General features: G+C 41.1%; 1 protein-coding gene across 3 annotated transcripts in view; it reads left to right on the top strand.

Annotated features, from left to right (window-relative positions):
• Positions 1–11,110: 11,110 nt before the first annotated feature.
• Positions 11,111–18,544, top strand: part of zgc:92242 (uncharacterized protein LOC436899 homolog) — a 24,633-nt gene continuing 17,199 nt past the window's right edge. The window contains exon 1 of one of the 3 annotated variants that reach the window (XM_048263631.1): positions 11,111–11,215. The gene's annotated coding sequence lies outside the window, so the exon portion shown is untranslated. Of the gene's footprint in view, positions 11,216–11,688; positions 11,781–11,878; positions 11,897–18,544 lie in introns of those variants that run through there. The other 2 variants (XM_048263630.1, XM_048263632.1) reach the window with 2 other exon arrangements.

Genomic DNA, 18,544 nt, shown 5'->3' with positions numbered 1-18,544 from the left:
GCAGATGCATTCTTTACAGTTAATAGGAGCATCCTCACATTCCTCCTTATTTCGGATTTATGCTTAAACACACAAGAGTACAATTTAAATGGGCATCTTAAAAGCCTTTTCCCTTTCGTTTCCATCTCGTGAGCTCCACTACAGTAAAAGCGCATTGTTGTTTATTTTATCTCTGCTCGTTTTCGCCTATTGCGCAAAAGCATTATTATATCAATTTCTCATTCTTACAACATAGCCACGCCACACACCAATAGGCCTACATACAGTAGCCTATATATAGCCTTGGCACAAGCAAGCACACGTTTAACTCGAGAGGAAAATGCAGATGTCACTTACCAGATAAAGAAACCTCCAAATAACCTACCGTACGTAATACAGCGACTTTAGTTATTTGCACAGTATGTTTACATCGGAATTGACGTCCATGGTGTTATGGATTAATTTGGTCTGCGACGGAACATGCAACTCCTCTCTGGAACACCTTATCAGCTGAAGAGTAACCTTCTGCATAGTGCGCGACAACCCCAAACCCTCGGATGCGCATTAGAACTTATTTCGGTAGGTCAGCACTTGTTCAGCGCAGGCTTTTCCCAAACTGTTGGTGCTTAAAATGCTATATAATACAACTGTGTTCAAAGCAGGATGAGGATAACCTAAGGTTGTATGTGTGTGTGAGCAGACAATAACTGCTTTGAAAATAGGCCATTTAACATTGTTTCACATTACATCCCATTGAACTCATTCCATGTAGCCTACAGAAGGATTGCAATAATAATGATAACAATAACTCATGACTATATTGCAGAATTCAGTGTCAGTGCACCACCATGCACCAGTAGTAGTAGTAGTATAGTAGAAGGCAAGCAGTAGGCAGTGTGCTGTACATATCTATCAAACCACCTAGATGGTGAGGGTGGCGCAAAACAAGGTCAGGGAAGCCTTCATGCATTGCAGAATGTTTTGTGGTCAGAAAAAGTTTGAGAACTCATGCACAAGGTTATTGATTTGAAGGCCCGTTGAAACTACAATAAATAGGTCTAAAAATTAGGTTAATTGTGTGTGTCACTGTTCAGTACTGTTCATATTGACATTTTAAAAGCAGACTTAAAAGTATCTCAAAAGTTACTTTCTCTAGTAACTAATTACTTTTCATATGCTGTAATTGGTACGGTAATTCAATTACTTTTGAAAGAAGTAACTAGTAACTGTAACTAATTACTAATTTTCAGTAACTTGCCCAACACTGACACACACACACACACACACACACACACACACACACACACACACATGTAGAAAGCAAAGGAAAGTAACAGAGAAGATGATCTCTGCAGACAGATGAGGGACTGAGGTGCAGTCTGTTGGAGTGTAGAGTAATAGTGGCCATGTTGCCCCCTCACATTGTGGAGTGTAGAGTGTAAAGGCCGTCACAGAAAGGCATGGCACACCAAGAGTTATATGTATGATAGGAACAGTTTCATATTTTAAATGAATACACAGTACAATTGCACAAACTTGAAATACCACTCATCTTGAGTCTCTCTGACCCTGGTGATAGGCTGAGTCAAATGATCAAAGGAGACAGGAGATGCAGTTAGCAGCATTGTGATCAGGCCTTGGGTGCCTGATATAATCAGTCCATATAATGCAAACAGCTCAAGTTGGGAAGCTGTGGTGTGAATTGCCTTTTCGGCCACCCGGGCAAATAATGCCATTGTCCATTCTAGATGTAATCATTCTCAGAGTGGATTTTGCCTTACAAGAGTAATAGTGGCCCTGTTGCCCCCTCACATTGCAGAGTAATAGTGGCCATGTTGCCCCCTCACATTGAGGAGTGCAGAGTAATAGTGGCCATGTTGCCCCCTCACATTGAGGAGTGCAGAGTAATAGTGGCCATGTTGCCCCCTCACATAGAGGAGTGCAGAGTAATAGTGGCCGTGTTGCCCCCTCACACTGTGGACTGAGGCCACACAAACATGCTACCAATCAGCAGGTGCTGGTATCTTGAAAATAAATGGAAAAATGACGGCTATTTCCAACGCTTTGAAACCGTTGGAATACGTTGGTCTGATGAATGTGGAGGAGGAAGTGTTTCAAGGAGACATTGAGCATACTGTACACACATAAATATGTAGGCTACATAAGGAGACACTGTACACACATACTATGTACATAAGGAGACATTGCGGATACTGAACACACGTACTATGTAGGCTACATAAGGAGACATTAACCCTCATGTTATCCTTGGGGTCAATTTCACCCCAAGCAATGTTTAACATCATAAAATATATGGTTCACTTTTTTTTTTTTGCTTCATGTTTCATGACTTTTCCTCAATTGAAGGGTACAACAGAGTTAGCATTAAATTTGTACAATCATTTGTTTTCAATGGTCTCTGCATTTATCCCAATCCGTGAATTAGTGAAACACACTCAGCACACAGTGAACACACAGTGAGGTGAAGCACACACTAATCCCGGCGTAGTGAGCTGCCTGCAACAACAGCGGCGCTCGGGGAGCAGTGAGGGGTTAGGTGTCTTTTCTCAAGGGCACTTCAGCCGTGCCTACTGGTCAGGGATTCGAACCGGCAAACCTCCGGTTACAAGTCCGATGCAATTACCAGTAGGCCATGGCTGCATACTGGTTAAGCATACTGAACACATATTGAGCATACTGAACACATATTGAGCATACTGTACACACATACTATGTACATAAGGAGACATTGAGCATACTGATCACACGTACTATGTACATAAGGAGACATTGAGCATACTGAGCACATATACTATGTACATAAGGAGACATTGCGCATACTGAGCACACATACTATGTACATAAGGAGACATTGAGCATACTGATCACACGTACTATGTACATAAGGAGACATTGCGCATACTGAACACACATACTATGTAGGCTACATAAGGAGACATTGAGCATACATACTATGTACAGGACACATTGAGCATACTGTACTGTTTCTTATTTTGTGTTTTCTTGAACACTTTTCCCTGTGTCTGTGTCTACTTGGTGTGCAGTGTCATCTGTGTCTAGCTCTGTCTGTATTTAGTGCGTAGCGTCTTCAACTCTTAATTGTACAATGTCCTCTGTGTTTGTAATGTCTGTCTGTATGTACTGTTTAACATCCTTAACCTTTTGAAAGGCGCTTTTAGATAAAATGTATTATTATTATTATTATTATTATTATTTGTACACACATACATTGTACATAATTAGTTGTCACACTCACATGCACATGAATACTAGAAGTTGTGTAAGCAGGTCAGATATGCAAGTTCAGACATGCACGCACGTGCGCGCACACACACACACACACACACTTGTCCTTATCATACAGGCTATTACAGCTGATGATAATATTCCCAGGTAATGTCCCAGATCGTGGGCAGGAAGGAGTGTAGCTGTGTGACTGTGCTGCTCCACATAAACAAGCTGAGCTCTAACACCAGCAAATACAACTGCTGAACCTTATTTGTCATTTCCTGCCCTGCAAGGTTACGTCTGCAAAGATGTCAAACTCTCCTATCAGACTTCACTCTATATTTGTGTGTGTGTGTGTGTTTTGTACACAGCAGTCAGTGAATGATTGAGGATAGAAGCACGTGAGACACAGAAACTAGAAAGTCAGAGTGAGAGAGAGGGAGCGAGAGAGAGAATTTATTTAACATCATCTGAGAAATATACACTCTTAAAATGAATGTGTTGAAAACACAACAATACAACTTAAGTATAAGTACTCTTTTGATCCCATGAGGGAAATGTTGGTCCCAATCCGTGAATTAGTGAAACACACTCAGCACACACACAGAGAGAGAGGAAGCACACACAAATCCCGGCGCAGTGAGCTGCCTGCTACAGCGGCGCTTGGGGAGCAGTGAGAGGTTAGGTGCCTTGCTCAAGGGCACTTCAGCCGTGCCTACTGGTCGGGGTTTGAACCGGCAACCCTCCGGTTACAAGTCCGAAGCACTAACCAGTAGGCCACGGCTGCCCACTTGCATTCTCTGTGTCCAGATAGGGACAACACAGATTGTGTTATTTCCTTTTTTTATTACAGTGCATGAAAATGCACTGTACTGTTCTTCCTAGGCAACTTCTTATTACAGTGCATGAAAATGCTCTGTACTGTTCTTCTTAGGCTTCTTATTATTATTCCGCTAACCACTTTTTCCGCACGCAATTTCTCTTGAACAGTTTAACTTAGAAACTTCATTCAAACTTTGTAACGTAGGTCTTCAAACAGATCGGGTTGCTATGTCTTTTCAACTTTGAAACTTTTATACTTTTTAAACTATAAAAGAAAAACTTTTTAAAAATCCCCATAGACTTAACATTGCCGATTATGACATCATAATACGGCCATTAAGCAAAAAGAATCCTATGGCAGGTGTTCAGGCCACCTGCAGCCTCAGGCTTTAAGCATACAATCTGGGTCAATTAAGACTAGTGCTGGGCCCCCTTCTCTTTGCTATCTACACCACCTCCTTGGGACAGATTATCCGTTCGCATGGCTTCTCATACCAGTGCTATGCAGACGACACACTGCTCTATCTGTCCTTTCCACCTGATGACCCCTTGGTTTCAGCACGGATCTCGGATTGCCTCTCAGACATAGCTGCATTGATGAAGGCACACCACCTCCAGCTGAACCTCTCAAAGACTGAACTGCTGGTCCTCCCAGCTAAACCTACCATATACCACGACATCAACATCAAATTTGACTCTCTGTCTGTTTCACCTACCAGGACTGCAAGAAATCTAGGAGTTGTTCTCGACAACCAACTAAACTTCTCAGATCATGTTGCCTCAGTCGCCCGATCATGCCGTTTCGCACTCTACAACATACGGAAAATCAGGACTTATTTGACTCAAGATGCTACCCAACTTCTGGTTCAGGCAATAGTCATCTCACGACTCGACTTCTGCAATGCCCTGCTGACAGGTCTCCCAGCCTGCGCAGTGAAACCACTTCAGATGATCCAGAACGCGGCGGCGCGCCTGGTCTACAACCAACCCAAAAGGGCACATGTTACCCCGCTGCTCATCCAGCTACACTGGCTACCTATTGCGGCCCGCATCAAATTCAAGGCTCTAACGCTTGCCTACAAAGTAGTCTCCGGTTCTGCTCCCACCTACTTGAATGCCCTCATACAGACATACGCTACCTCCAGACCGCTGCGCCCTCAGACGAACGACGCCTAGCTCTACCACCGTGCGCTCAAGCCAATCCAAACTTTTCTCATCTGTTGTTCCTCGTTGGTGGAACACACTGCCAGTTCCTACAAGGGCAGGGACATCCTTCTCCATTTTCAAAAAACTCCTGAAGACCCAGCTCTTTAGAGAACATCTCCTCTCATAGCAACACTTACAACAAGTCTTACTGATCCTAGCACTCAACAGCCGTCTTAAACTGACAAGTAACTGTTAAAAACAGCACTCACTGATGCACTTATTCTTACTGTACTCTAATGTTTTTAAACTCGGTCTCGGTCTCGGTAGCATACAGACATAACACAACATGCACTTACAGCAGAAGTGGTAAACATAAGTGTAAGTATAAACATATAACTAAACTCCACTGTACAATAAAGACCGTAGAAGATAAGACAGATAAGAAAACTAACAAAACTAAATACACTATATAAGTTAAATTAAGAAAGTCCAATGTGCTTGAGGGTGATCAAGCATAAGACGCTTGTAGTGACAGGGCCAGGACTGGTGATGTGCTAAAGGGAGTGAGTGTCATGGTGAAGGTGCAAACAGTAGTCCAGCCAAAAACTAAATACACTATATAAGTTAAATTAAGAAAGTCCAATGTGCAAAAAGTAGTCCAGCCATAGTCCTTAGTTATGTATGCCTGGCAAGGTGCTCAAGAGAGTGAGTGAGTGTCATGGTGAAGGTGCAAAAAGTAGTCCAACAGTGCAACAGTGCAAGAGTAAGGTCTAGAGACCAGCATAAATAATATAGACAAATAGGGGAGTAAAGTGTAATGTAGACAAGGTAAAATAAAAAACTATTTCAGTGCAAGAACAGGTTGAGGTAATAGGGTTATAGCCATTCATTCATTCAGTATTGTATCAGAAGCTTTACCACAGCCATTGATCATGTGTGCTAATATAGCATGAAAAAAACAGTAGAGAAAACATTAGGCTGTGTACAATAGTAGAACAGTAGTAAAACAGTAGTAAGCAGTAGTGGGCAGTCAGTACTCAAAAAACATGGACATGGAGAGGGTGGAGAGGCAGACAGACTATGCAGAGAAGTCTATCTCTCCTCTTCCCTTTAGTGAGGCATTGAACAGTTCAATGGCCCTAGGAACTTCCTCAGCCTTTCAGTTGTGCATGGCAGTGAGCGAAGTCTCCAGCTGATCAAGCTCTTTTGGTTTTTGATTGTGCTGTAGAGTGGATGACATTCATTGTCCAAGATGTTGATCAGTTTGTTTAGGGTCCTTTTGTCAGATATTGAAGTGATGCACTCCAGTTCAGCTCCCACTACAGAGCCAGCCTTCCTTACCAGCCTGTCAAGTCGCCCAGCATCCTTCTTCTTTGTGCTTCCTCCCCAGCATACCACTGCATAGAAGAGGGTGCTGGCCACAACAGACTGATAGAACATCCTGAGGAGCTTGCTGCACACATTGAAGGACCGCAGCCTCCTCAGGAAGTACAGCCTGCTCTGACCTTTCTTGTAGAGTGCATCAGTGTTGGTTGACCAGTCCAGTTTATTGTCCAGGTGGAGACCCAGATACTTGTAGGTGCTTACCACCTCCACATTGACCCCATCAATGGAGACTGGTAGCAGAGCGGGCTTAGACCTTCGGAAATCCACCACTATCTCCTTGGTCTTTGAAGTGTTTAGTTGAAGGTGATTGAGTTTGCACCACTGCACAAAGTCCTCCACCAGGCTCCTGTACTCCTCCTCTTGCTCGTCCCTGATACACCCCACAATTGCAGTGTCATCAGAAAACTTCTGCATGTGGCATGACTCGGTGTTGTAGCGGAAGTCAGATAATGTAATGTAATGTAAAGACTACACATGTACATGACTACAAATGTAATGTAATATAAAGACTACACATCCTATTCAACTGTTTCCTCTGCCCAAAATTGTTTCAAAATAAAAGTCCTCACTACAATAATCCACTGTTAACTCTCTAGGCGCCACGGTCGAGTTTACTCGACAAGATGCGGTACTGAATAAAACGTCCGATTTAGTCAAATAGGGTGTCATATTTCGTTCGACCTCCACTCCATTAGATGGCAGACAAGTCATACGTCATCCCCGAGTCGAAAAAACGACATGCTTTAAACAAAACTTTCTAACTACAGCGCATTGAATTAGTGCGTGAAATACGAGCTAGTGTGCGTGTGAGCCACTTTGTCAGAGCCGATATTGTCAACGTCAGCAGTATTTGCATTAGATTATCGCCTAATGGCATCAAAAAGTTTACCTGAAATGAAGTGTTGGGTCTTCTATTCAAGGACACTGATTCTGAAGGGGAATATCTGCCTTCAGAAAATGACGGTGATTCGCTTTAGTGAGGCTTCAGATGCGTCCCTGCCTTGCAATGATGCAGCTGGACAAAGTGAGTTTACTCCATAGTTTAGCTTACACCAAGCACAAACGTTGAATCGTTTGCCCAATGTCACTGGTGGGAATAATGTTTCACGGGTTCAGAGTGTTCATCAGGAAGTTAGCAGGGTGTTAGTGGTGTGGCTTAACGAGGCTGGAGGTAGCCTAATATCCATAGCGCCAGCTTCTGTCTTCTGAACGTGTGCCTCTCCTTGTCGCGGCGCCAGTAACGCAGTGGAGCCTTTGTCTAATGCCACTGGGTATGTTAGACGAGGGTCGGTGCTCATAGGACAGTTAGGGAGGAACGTAGAGGCAGTGTGGGGAGTCGCAATGAGAATGACAGTGGGCCTAGTCCGAGCTGGGCATAAATTCTCTCCGCTCGGCCGACCCAGCCAGGCAGATCTGGCCATGCTGCTCGCAACAGGAGCAGAGGTGGTGACGGGGCAGGAGAGCCATTAGGCCATGCATAGTCTATCACAAGATGATGGGAATGCCGGCCCTGTATGGATAGGATATGGATATGGATAGTCATTATCTCTACAGCAAAAGGCCTGCTACATAAAAAAAAAAAAAAAAAAAATCAGCCATTTATTAGTAATGATTTACACTGTTGATTATCTATTTCCCTGACCATTTAGGACATGTGTTCTTTTTTGTGTGTTCGTGTCCTTGGGATGTGTGTGTCTTTGTCAGCTAAGAAAACAACAACAAAAAAACATCAACAAAAACAACAAAAAGAAAACAAATACTAACATTGTCTCTTGTCTTGTCTCGTCATCTCACTCCTGATCTGTGCCTTGCCATGGCAAGTGAGCTTTTGAACTAAACAGGTCTTGTCTACTTGTGTTTGTGTCATCTGAATAATATATATGTGCCCCATACATGGAATCAGAGTGCCTACTGTATGTAGTAAATGGAAAATCTCTACAGCAAAAGGCCAGCCTACCGCTACATGCATTTGGTTTGTTTCTGCCATTTATTATGTAATGATTTATACAGTTTGTTTACTACTTACTATTTACCTGAGCATTCAGTATTGTCCAATATAGCATACAGAAGGTGAGGGACATTTGGGGGAAAAAGAAGTGGTGCATTTTATCATTCAAACATGCAACTTTTCATGAAAATTCTATAATCCAAGATGGCCGCCACCATATGACGTCATAATATGCAAATTAGATATAAACATTTAATCTCTACATAAACTTTGGGTCATCCTTAATATTTCTCTAATTTACAGAAAGTCTCTATCTCCTATCACTTTTAAGATATAGCCTTTTGAAATGAAGATGTCAAAATCGAACGTTTCGAGAAAAAAAAACCTCTGGCGCCTAAAGGGTTAAACAATGTAACCCATTAAACTACTGTACTTTTTACATTCAACTTTTAAACGGTCTACTTTTAAACTATCATTAAACTAGCTGTCTATCAACAACGTTTAAACTATATACATTCAACTTTTAAACAGTCTACTTTTAAACTATTATTAAACTATCTATTAAACTAGCTGTCTATCAACAACTTTTAACTTGTCATCAACTATGTCAACACTTGTCATCAACTATGACTCCTACCCACTGTAGCTAGTTAGCATGGTTAACATGCTAGCATTGTTAGCATTTTTAGCAAAACTGATAAAAATGATTAGCTAGGTTAGCTAAGTCATATGGTTAGCATACTTAGCATTGGTAGCATGCTAGTTAGCATAGTTAGCATAACTACTAAAAATGATTAGCTAGGTTAGCTTAGTCATATGGTTAGCATACTTAGCATGCTAGCATTGCTATAGTTAGCATGTTTAGCAAAACTGCTAGAAAATGTTAGCTAAGTAGCATGGTTAACATTGCTAACATGTTTAGCAAAACTGCTAGAAAACGTTAGCTAAGTAGCATGGTTAGCATCAGAGAGGGTTAAAGCGGAGCGAGAGGCGCAAACGTTCAACAATTTCCGCATCGATTTTGCAAGGGGGAGGGGGGAAAATCCCCCTTTATGCAGACCAGAGTAAACCCTCGCTGCACTAATGTCAATGGAGACTTGTGGAATTTTACCAATAAATTGGTCATTATGTCTCTGGATTTGTTGAGGGTTTTTTGGAAAATTTTGTCATAATCTGTAAGTGTTTGGGATCATTTCAAGCCTAAAAGTTCGGGTTTGGATTTGTAATAAAATAACTTAATATCAGACCATGCTGCTGCCAGTTTACTGTCCGGTTGTTAGCATGCTAGCTAGCCTCTTAGCTAAGGTAACATTTTAAACGGAGAAGTGTAATTTCTTTGAAATGACAACTAGCTGAATAACATTACTGACATTAGTTAAAGTGGATAGTTTATACTCAAGTGAATTTGCAACAGTATATTAAGTTTAAGCGAAGTCCTTCAACTACTAGTCACTTGTTAGCGCATAGCTGTATTGCCATAGCTACTCCCATCCACTTGTATAGCATTTTAAGCTAGCGTTAGCTAGCTAGCTAGCTCAGTTCACCTGACTAATTAAATTATTCATATCATGTCTTAAAGAATGATTCATTGGTATCATACATGATTATAGACAATAATACTGTGAACACAATTATGTTTATCTGTTCTTATTGCTTATTAAGAGAGAAAGTTTATTTAGTGACGGAAGGTGACACTCCCAATTATGCAGACCGGAACTGTCCTGTTTTGCTCCCATAGTAACGAATTACGTTGCTCTATCTTGCTAGTAATCAAGGATCTTTGTTAGCATTGCTAGCACTGCTATAAAACATTAGCTAAGTAGCATGGTTAGCATAGTTAAAAATCTTAGCATAACTGCTAGCAAACATTAGAGCCATTCCAACTTTCAGTTATCGTCAAATATCTACCTATACACAGCCATTAAACTATTTAAATATCAACATTCATTAAACTTCCAGTCTTCCAACAACTTTTAAACTATTTACCTTCAACTTTTAAACGGTCTACTATTAAACTATCTATTAAACTAGCTGTCTATCAACAACTTTTAAACTATCTACTGTCTATCAACAACTTTTAAACTATCTACATTCAGCTTTTAAACAGTCTACTTTTAAACTATCAACTTTTATTAAGCTATGCAACCACCATGTCTATCCTAGCATCACCGTAGTAACCATCTCTGTATTATCTGTTTTAACTATACATGATATTTTACATCACAACTTTAGCGTTTTTATGCACTGGTAATTCCTTGGAATTGCATTTCTAGTTTGTTACACAAAATCTTTTGAAAATAACACAACTTGCGTTGAAAGCAACACAATTTGTATTGTTTTCTTTAATACATCTCTGTGTCCAGATAGGGACAACACATTCATTTTAAGAGTGTAAATATGTAAAAAGAAGAAACCAAGAGACCACTTCACTCTGAGCGAGTCTCATTCTCTGTGTGTGTTGGTAGAACACTCTGGAGCTTGAGCTGTGGTCAGCGCTGAGGGGCGCTGAGATACATCTGCAACACTTGACTTTGGAAATGACCCATTTTGCCTGTCAGTGCCACAGAAGGGAGGAGCTCAGCACCAGGAGACACACACACACACACTCAGGATACTGCTGCAGCAGCTGCCGTCATGACCTTGGCCAAGTGCATGATGGGATACGTTGGGGTACCGCTACTACAGGTACGTTTACATTCATGAATTTACCTGATGAGTTCATCCAAAGCAACATAGAAATGAGCAAAATCATTCAAGCTGTAGTATAACTGGAGGTGGAGTACGCCCAGGCGTGAGTCGAGACCCTGACGAGCTTCTTGGTCATGGAAACGCTGGCCTTTGAAAGAAGTGGAATAAATGAGCATATGGTGGTTCCCGTGTGTGACAGTGTCTCCTTGTTTCCCCGTAGACACACTTCAGCGTGTGACACATCAGCGTTAGTTGCACAATGAGTAAAATCCCAACTGTAAAATTCCAGCTGAACCCCTTGTGCAATCAATAAAACTGCAATGTGACTCCACCCAATTACCGTGTGGGTAAGAATAACACGTTCACATATACTGGCCAGTCAAGGCTGACTCATGATCTCTACATTTCCCCATGACTAAACCAGTCTAAAGTCCTATCACCACAATACTGGTAATGGTATACTTGATGGCTTAGATAAATCAGGCCTACTCCACATAGACAAGACTCTTGGAGGAAGTAAAATCAATTATTTCAACTGGCTGTTGGAAATGAATGCATTCAGGTAACAATATACCATTTTGGCAAAAACTGCAAAGGATACACAAGCATTTATTTATATTGTTTTCTTATTTATGTGTTTATCAGAAGACTGAGGGGCCATTTACACGAAACCGCCAGGTGAATTTTCTCTTACCGCTTCACATCTTTAACGACACTGGCAAGAAAAACACCTCGCGTGTACACACAGAGGTGTAACCGGCTAAATGTGCTGTAGCCTAGTGCATATGCCAGACCAGTCGATGGCGCCGCTGACGATAATTTCGCGTGAATCGCGTAGAAGAAAACATTGTTGAAACAGTTTGTTAAGCCAGAGAATGTCTAATAAGGGCTCTGGTTAAGCAGTTGCATGAAATAAGGAGACTACAGACAATTCGGTTTTCAATTCAACTGTTAAACTAATAAAGTTCGTTTTCAAGGTAGGCCTATGTGACTGCTATGTGAAATTTCAAAAGCTTAGCCTAGGCATTGCATTAGGTCTGAGCACCACTGGAGAAAACACTTACATGCAGTAAGCTAATGTTTAACTGAGTTAAGCTAACGTGTGCGTCTAACTTAGCCACTAAAGGCTGATAGGCTACATTGTGCACATAAATCATGACAGGGGAAAGAAAAAACTTTTTAATATGATAAATAAATGGTTTGGTTTGTTTTGACAAGCGGCATGTCAGGTCGAGTGCATAGACAGTAAAAGAAATGGACGAACAGACTCTTTCAATGGGAGGGCACTGAGTCAAATAGAACGATTTTTCAGTTGGTCCCCCCAGTACTGCGCAGACTCACACTTAACTTCGTGATGTTAGCCATCGAACTGAATCTTGTAACTCATATGATAGATACACAGAAATTCTTCTCACACTTCCTCCTTCAAAGTCATCAAAGTTAAACATTTATTTATGTATTATTATTATCATCCTCACCAAGTCGTGTTAATGTTGAAGCTACCATACATGATCATCTTCAAAAACAGTCAACAAAACAAAAAAGTTATAGCCTAAAAGCTAATCTTCTTTCCACTTTTCCGACCTACGGTCAATCCGTCGAAAACCTCTGTAATGATTAGTGCCGTTTTTAAAAAAATTAGGTTTACTTTTTTATTATTATTAGGTTGCCTCTGTGTAATGCTTTACCAGAGAGGGTTTAAGCGGAGCTAGTAATCAAGGATCTTTGGCTTTACCTTAACATACGGTCGTGTATGCTAGGTTTTGCTTATGAGTTACCGTCATAGACCGTAAGGTGGACTGAGCTTCTTATCCAAACAATACGGTTATCTCCCTACGGCGCGAAAGAGAGATTACGTCAAAGCTAGCTTCCCTCCAACCGAACAAGCTAACCATTCTTCTTACGGGTAACAAACGTTACGGACGAGGTAGTGGAGTCTGTTTTGCCTTTGTAGTGTTTATGTGGATTACACAGAAGCTACAATATCGGCACAGGATATATGTTATATGAAGTTATGGTATTTCAAAAAAATCCTAGAATGAATGGACTTCTATGGGAGCTAGCAGAGAGGTGGTCCCTCCAGCCTACGTCGATTCTTCTACTTCCGGGAATTCGCCTGCCCCCTTGGTCGAGTGCCGTGGCTGAGTTGAGAGGTGGGGCTATGTCGTCATAAAGTTGCCCGGCTTAGCACCTACAGGCATCTACACGGCGAAAGTTAGCCGGCGGTTTCAGTCTCCTAAACTGCCGGCGTCGTGTACACTCAAGGCGTAACCGTTAACAAAACCTCACAGGTTTCACAAAGCCCTCTTCAAGCCCCGATGGCGGGGTCGCCGTGTAAACGAAAGGCACTTATGATAAAATATTTTGTCGTCTTCCTTCGCAATCGTCCTCGTATAAACGGCCCCTTAGTTTAGGAGTTGTCATTTTTTACTTACTGAGGGGCCGTTTATACGAGAACGACATGGAAGGAAGACGACTACAAAATATTTTTCATAAGTGCCTTTCGCTTTAACGGCGTTCCCCCGGCCATCGGGCTTGAAGACATAAAATCTGAAGACTCCTTCCAGAGTGTAGAGTTTTGAATAGGGCTGAAACGATTCATCGAGTTACTCGAATAACTCGATTACAAAAATTACTCGAGGCAAAAACCCTGCCTCGAAGCCTCGTTAAATTACTATGACGCGCACTATACACGCAGGGATCTGATTGTTCCACACGGACCGTTGTTCAGGAAGCACACCATAGCGCGTGAATCGTGATGCATTCTGAATTTCGCTGGCGTGATGGCGGAGTCAAGATGTCCATAAATGGCAGAGAATGTCTAAAGTTTTCAAGTAAAGTTTTGGGATCATTACATACTCAAAAAGGAAAAGAACAAGCATCTGAACCGAAAACATCCACTCCATGCTTTTTCACCAAGCGTCAATAAAGTAGGCCATCTATCAATCTATCTAGCCTATCTATCATCTACGTAGCCTATAGCCTACATTGATGTTGGCTGATTTTAATCACATACTGTATTTGTAGCGATGTCGTGATATAATGTTTAGCTTTGATGTTTTTAAGTAGTAAACGTATTCCATAGACTGTATATATAGAACTCTATATATACAGTCTATGACTTATTCACGTTCAATTGCAAGACAGCTATGCTTAAAAAAGAACCCCTTATACACACATGCATGCACCCTCATCTTCCCTCACGCACCGCACCCGTGCACACATACACACACACAGGTTGCTAGGTTACCATAGCAAATAGGCTCACCCCAGAAATATTTTTTTAGTAGCCTAATAGTAAAATTATTTGTTAGTAGCCTAATGGTAGGCTATATTTTAGTAGCCTAATTGTAAAATTATTTAGCCTAATGGTAAATGCTGCAGGTGTAGAAATCTACATAAAACAGATATTTACTTTGATGTCAGGTCTAGATTACAGCATGAAACTTGTTGTGTATATTAATACATTAAATTGCTTTCCCTCTTCTCCCTCCCAGCACTTCACAACATAGTATGGACAGCTTTGTTCGCCCAGCTAAGTCATGCACAAAAGGCTGCAATTTTACAGAGAACATTTTGAACATTATTTAATTGTTGGCACTGGCAACTTATAAACACTAAATGGGTAAATTGCAATAAATGGGCTTAGTTTTGTAGCCTGATGTTGGAGTTAGAATAAATACCTCTGTGCCAATTGCTTGATCATTTTACAGCCATGTCATTTTGTTATGCATTATTTGTTTTGGTTGTTTAAAAATGCAAAAAAAAAAAATCTGATTAATTGATTAATCGATAAAGTGCTAGATTAATCGATTACAAAAATAATCGATAGCTGCAGCCCTAGTTTTGAAGACGACCCGGGTTGCGTCTCCGTCTAAATGGCTAAACCAAAGATCCTTGATTACCTCTCTGGCGAAACTGTCAAATTAGAATGTCTGCACGTGACGTACCGGGGTTCTATCACACCACCACCCAGCAGTCTGGAATGCATATCCAATCGAATATCACATACTCTTGCGTCTTCATATTAACAAAGATTTCCCCCTGAGAATGCTCGTCTAAACGCGAATAAAAAAACGAGACGCCACTTCTGCGTCTTCTCTTTTCATCGTCACCGTTTAAACGTAGCCTAAGAGTAGGTCTGAAAGGCTTTGTGAATAACTTTTAAGAGAAAACTCCTAGCTAAAATCTTTTAGTGCGATTTAGGAGTACTCCTAGTGGTAAGATAAAAGGCTTTGTGAATACGGCAGGTCATTAAGCTCAACATTAAGAATGCCGGTGGTACCAGTGAATCCTTTGGAATGGCTTTTTAAGGGAGATCTTTAAGATGTAAATTGTTTAATTTGCCTAACAAAAGAGACTGACACAAAAGGCTATGGAAAGTAAAAGTAAAAAAAGGTCCTAAAACATCTATTTGTCCAGCTGTTATCCCAAGAAACTCAAACATAAACAAATAATCTCCAAAAGCCCTAAATGACAGTAAGCCAGTTATGCCCTATTACCCTTAAAACATCTCTTTTCAGCAGACACAAACTAAGAGGCAGTAGAGGTAAGATGTAGTTCAGGGGCCGTATTCACAAAGCCTTTTATCTTACCACTAGGAGTACTCCTAAATCGCACTAAAAGATTTCACAAAGCCTTTCAGACCTACTATTAGTAAGGAAAAAAAACTCCTAAACTAAGAGTGAGTCTTCGTTGCTATGGATGACGTCATTACTCATGCACGAACTTGCCTGAATTGGCCACCTTGATTGGCTGATGATTGTAACGCGGGAATGATTCCAAACGCGAAGAATGCGTGCGCTACACAAGTAGGCTAATGTGAAGGACGGAAGATGATGAATAACTGAATAAAAAGGCCTAGCCTAAATGAATAAAGAGTAAGGCAAAACAAGTAGCCTAATGAAACATAGGCCTACGGATTGATGCAGTATCTTTGCAACATTATTATGACCGCCCGCGCCAGCTTGGCGGCGGTCATATAGGTTTAGTCAGTTTTTTTTTTTTTTTTTTTTTTTTTTTTTTTTTTTCATTTCCAAATTTCCGTCAATGATTCCCGGGACACTGAAAGACCGGGGTAGACAAAACTTGGTGGGCATGTAACCCCATATGGATAGCATGGAACCATCGTTTTTCGTTTTGATCTGTAGCCCCCATCGCTGGACTGCACCCCGAAAGGAGGGTAGGGCAGACACAGTTTTCTGTGAATATCTCGAGAACCGTAAGGTTTAGGAGGACCATTATTTTTTTTGTATGTATGTTGATCTCAAGGGGCCATGTCAACGCATTCCATAACCACTCATTTCATGTATAGCGCCACCTAGTTAAACACAAAAAGTAAAAATGAGGTGGTGTAATTGAAGGTATCTGTGACCTAACATAGTCAAAACTGCACAAAATTGGAAGTGTAGGATCATTATGACACCCTCTGTATGCACGCCAAGTTTTGTGGAATTCCGTTCATGGGGGGCCACACAATAAATTAATTTATGTTACTATACACCAACTGGCCTGTAGGTGGCCGGAGACAGTTTTCTGTGAATATCTCGAGAACCGTAGGGCCTAGGAGGTCCACCTTTTTTTGTATGTTGGTCTTAAGGGGGCATGTCAACCCATCCCATTACCACTTATTTCATGTATAGCGCCACCTAGTTAAAAATTAAAAAGCATAAAATTAGGTGTTTTCATCTCAATATCTCTGGCTGACAAGGTCAAAACTGCACAAAATTAAAAGTGTAGGATCATTATGACACCCTCTGAATGCATGCCAAGTTTTGTGTACTTTCGTTCATGGGGGGCCTTACAATAAAATAATTTATGTGTACATTTAGTGACGCATTAACCAACAAGGATTCGGGACACTGAAAGACCGGGGTACACAAAACTTGGTGAGCATGTACCCCCATATGGATAGCATGGAACCGTCATTTTTTCGTTTTCATCTGCAGCCCCCCCGCTGGACTGGACCCCCCGAAAGGAGGGTAGGGCAGACACAGTTCTCTGTGAATCTTTTATGGTATGTTGGTCTCAAGGGCCCACATAAACCTGGCTCATAATCACTCATTTGTGATTCCCCGGTAAAAATGAAAATCAGTAGGATTAAAAGAAAGCCAAAATAAATATTCATCATCATCATCATGGCTGCATTTTCAGTATTGGCGAAGAAGTAGTCGTTTGTCCACTAGATGGCGATCGTTGCAGTGAGGCGTAATTTTGTTGGAAGTTAAAAGGGGTTGGAAAAAACAATGGGCCTTCATACAAGGACTGTAATTTACACCGCAGCGAACATCTAATAAGGATAGGGCGATGTTCACATGAAGTGTAATTCCCATTTCTTCTTGAAGCGAAAATAAATCTGAGGATGTTTATCGGACATGCTTGGTTTTACTGCAGGTACGTTAATCTTGTAATATCAATAAGGACCTAGGTAATGTTACCGTTAAGCGTTGGTTGAGTGATGGAGGCATTTGATTTATTGCATTTGTAGAAAACTATAAATGCGGTTATACCAAGCAAATGTATAGCAGCACTGTTTGTATCTTTCGACTGTCATTTATTGCACGTGCTACAAAATCATTCTGTGCAATGGAAGATTTACCAACGTTACAATCGGTCTGATGCAGTTTTGCCTATACATCGTGAGACTGAGGCGCCTGTTTATTTTGTTTTAAGTGTGTGCAGGGTGTGAGAGGGGAATCGATGTGCTTTGATTACAGCTTGGTAGTTGTAGTCTGTGAAATTAAAAAACACGTGTGTGTGAAGTATCCAAACAATGACACCTTCATTTCATTATGGCTGTTTTAGCAAAACACCTTAAGCTACTGTGTAGTAGGTCCCATTTAGAAGTGGCTACTTCATTTTGCGCTTTCATTGACTCATGGAGCTGCGTGAATGTTATTACAACTTTTAAGCCACGATATGACAGTTTAAGTCCGCTTGATACTGTAAGGCGTAAGCCATTGGTTTCCAAAAGGAGATTTTATTTGTGTCGCCAGCATAGCCTATTGACAATTTATGTTGTCAATAGGCCTACCTTATAATCCTACCTGTAGCTTAGGGAAGCTAACAACTTTCTATTAGGATCTAGTTTGTTAGTTACCGTTTTGTCATAACTCCCTGATGCATTTTTTTTGCATTAGAATAGCCAGAGCGTGTATATCTCAATCGGAAAAATTAAACAATATCGGGTGCCTATGGACTAGGCTGGGTGAACCCAGCCTGATCTGCCCGCTATTTATTTTTTGATTTCTTAAAAGATTGAGCTTGGTCTGATGAAAGCCAGACTAGCCATGGACCTCAGTTAAACAATGCAAGGGAACATGAATC

The sequence above is a fragment of the Alosa alosa genome, chromosome 14 (assembly GCF_017589495.1).
Source record: "Alosa alosa isolate M-15738 ecotype Scorff River chromosome 14, AALO_Geno_1.1, whole genome shotgun sequence".
Classification (NCBI taxonomy): domain Eukaryota; kingdom Metazoa; phylum Chordata; class Actinopteri; order Clupeiformes; family Clupeidae; genus Alosa; species Alosa alosa.
Note: the sequence above shows the minus strand (reverse complement) of the source record. Positions and strands in the feature narration are given on the sequence as shown.